This window comes from Microtus oregoni, unplaced genomic scaffold (assembly GCF_018167655.1).
Source record: "Microtus oregoni isolate MIOR12 unplaced genomic scaffold, Mior012 000073F_001, whole genome shotgun sequence".
NCBI classification, from domain to species: domain Eukaryota; kingdom Metazoa; phylum Chordata; class Mammalia; order Rodentia; family Cricetidae; genus Microtus; species Microtus oregoni.
The window spans coordinates 1,716,138-1,719,347 of record NW_024543981.1 but is presented as its reverse complement, the minus strand read 5'-3'; the positions used below and the strand labels follow the sequence as shown (position 1 = coordinate 1,719,347).

At 51.1% G+C, this 3,210-nt stretch overlaps 1 pseudogene; it reads right to left on the bottom strand.

Annotated features, from left to right (window-relative positions):
• Nucleotides 1-1,333: 1,333 nt before the first annotated feature.
• LOC121441063 lies at nt 1,334-2,677 on the bottom strand (annotated as a pseudogene).
• Nucleotides 2,678-3,210: the final 533 nt, after the last annotated feature.

Genomic DNA, 3,210 nt, shown 5'->3' with positions numbered 1-3,210 from the left:
AATTTTTTTTTTTTTGGTTTTCTTTTTTCTATATTTTAGTAATCAAAATTGGCATTTAAACTCTGTGAGAACGCTTTCCTAACTGAAACACTCATCAGTCATGAATATTGGGTCCAAGGGCCTTGCTTACTGCTCCATAGCTTCACTTGAGCACATAACTGACGTATCCCTAACTCTTGTTATCCTGAAGTGCCTCCCCACTGAAACCAGATAGCCACTGCCCCCATACACATGGTCAGCCTGCTTTTACCAATTCAAGCCCCCCCTGCCACCCCCACAGCCCTTCATGTTCTTGCCTTGTACGTAAATCAATCTTGCTCCAGTCCAGTCCAAGCCAAGAAAAAGCAGGATGCAATTGTAACATCCATAAAATTTATTGAACAGATACATTTACTGAAGTCATTGAAGGCAGGGGGATGACAGCACAGAACTTCCCCCAGCTGTTAGAGGCCACAGGCCCCACCTTTTCCTACTCTGGGATTCATTAGAAAGGATCTCATCTACTGGCCATACTGAGGCCTACTTGCCTCAGCTTCTTCCTTCCCAGGGACCCCTGATACACCGTCTCTACAGAATGATGGCATCTGGAAGTGTTCTTTCTTTTGGGGGAACTCTCTAGAAGAATCACCCACTGTAGGGTGATCCTGAATTATTCTGGACACTGGAAAACACTGAAAGGAACATCTTGCCAAACTGAAGAACTGTTGTCACAAGTAATAACAAAAGTAACAACAAGAGTGGAACATTGAATCTTGGTTCTCCAAGCCCATCCAACCTTAGTCCAGGTCTTCGTGCCCACCCCAGATTGTAATCAGTCACAAGATGAGCATCAGCCAGTCACTGATTGCCATCACCCATAATTTTTGCTGGTTCCAATGGCTTGTCTTGGCATCTCTGTAGACCACCTTCTCAGGTAAGAGCACACACATCTGCAGGGAACAAGCAGCAAGTTGCTGGCCTGTAAGTATATCAAGAAAGCTGTCCAGGAATACACAACACGAGATAGGAGCAGAGCAAATAGGGCCTTGGCTGGCATGGAAGTTCACAACACAAGCTGGGATACGGTAGTGGCTAGCAGGGTAAGTCAGGGACTGATATACTTTGCCTAGGGTGTGATGGATGGGAGAGCTAGTATTAAAGTGTGTATTCACTGAATACCTGGGTCACTGTGAGTAGAACAGATAAGGATGAGATTCCCAAGGCAGTGTCATAAACCTGCCTGGAGATGCTAACTGGGTAGAAGAGCCAGGCAGTCAGGACCCTTATAAGAGACTATTTCTCCCTAATCTCTCCCAGGCCAGGGGGTATAGCAGATATCTGCAGGCCCGCTCCTTTACTTTGGGGCTGACCCTTCAGCAATACTTCTAGGCTGGTACAGAATGGGGTCCTCTGCCTTATGTTCTCCTGCCCAGGCAAGGCTGCCCAGCACCCAGCCGGGCCCTCCTGGACACTCCCTAAGATTACTGCCCATCTGTGCTGGGGTGGGAGTCCCAGGGGGCTCATAGGGTCCTGTCTGGCTTGGGTCTACAGGGCCGTGGTCTGGGTTATGGTCTTCTATCTCCTCCTCAACCTTGTCCTTTGCCTGCTCCTCCACCTCATCTTCTGCCTTAGCACTGGCTCTGCCATCAGCCTGGACAGAAGCCAGATCTCCAGCTTCATCCTCCACCTGGGCTACCATGTTGCTGGCTAGTCTTGCCTCCCATTCCTCAGATTCCCGTATGAGGCCCAACAACTCCAGGAAAGTTGGAGATCTCCCGATCGTTCTTAGCCTCCTCAGAGCTTCCTCCAGAGGCTCAGTCAGGTTAGTCCTGGTGAGCATCTGCCTCAGGCGCAAATCATCCGTGGAGGTTCTCTCGAGAGCCCCTTTCTGGATGGCTTTCTGCAGCAGGACTTCTAGCCTCAACACAAAGGAAGAGAGCTGCTCATCTGGCTGCTGTTTTGCAGTCAGACACTTGATTCAGATGGTGGCCTGAGACTCATTGTCTCCAAATACTCGGGTCAGAGCCTCTAGGCACTCCTCTGCAGTCTTTGCCGGATTCTCTGCTAACAGCCCCTGTACAAGGTACAAAGCAGTTCCCCGCAAGCCCTCCAGCAACCGTCTCCTCTTCTCCCTTTCTGGGACCCTTTGCCATACCCGAAACATGTCAGTGGTGTGGTCTAGCCAGGCCTCAAAGGATTCCTCCCCAGGGGCTGGCTGAACGCTCCCAGAAAACATACCCAAACGCTGATACCACAAGGTATCCACCCAGGGCTGGATTGCCTGACGAATTGACTGGAGCCTGCACACTCTGTCCAGCTCCAGACCTGGGTCTCCAGGTACACTGTCCACTGTCTCCCCCTGTTGCTCCAAGAAGTGGAAAACACGATCAAGAAGCTCCTCGCTGGAGCAACTGGGCACAAAGACCACGTTCCAGGGCCCCCCAGTGCCTAGGATTTCCCTTGGGACCAAAGCATAGTTGACTTCCGGGTCGAGCTCAACCAGGGCTGCAGTGGCATTATCCTCCTCACGAAACACTTTGCCAAGCACAGCAAAGTGGCCCATGGGCCACAGGGCAGCCTGCAGGGACCCTTGGAATTCAGCTTCACTGCAGTCCTCCAGGATGCCCAGGATAAGCAAGCCCCTATGAGCGCTGACACCCATCCACCTGCACCAGTCCTGGAGCATCTCCACCGCCATAATCTGAAAATTTAGCAAAGCTCACACTAGGGGCCGGAAACAGTTTCCCCAGAAGCACGTCAGGTTGGGATAGGAGCCTAGGCTAGGACTCAGGAAGATCAGCCTAGCTCTCCACAGCCAGGAAACAAAAAACGGAAAGAGGAGGTTAATGTCTTCCCCACCCCAGCCCCTTCTCATCCACTAGCCCTAGAGCAGAGGTTCTCAACCTGTGCTTCGTGAACCTTCAGGGTCAAGCGACCTTTTCACGGGGATCTCCAAAGACCGCTGGGAAACACAGGTATTTACCTTATGATTTGCAACAGTAGCAAAATTACAGGTATGAAGTAGCCATGGAATTAAGTTTTATGGTTGTGTGAGGGGGTCACCACAACACAAAGAACTGTATTAAAGGGTCGTAGCATTAGGGGTATTGAGAACCACTGCCTTACATGATGCTTCTGTATCCCACCCCATGCCTCCAGACACAGGCCTTCCCCAGCACCTCCCTGCAGTCCAACCCAGGCAGGCTTGCGGGTTGAGAGGTGATGTGGGAG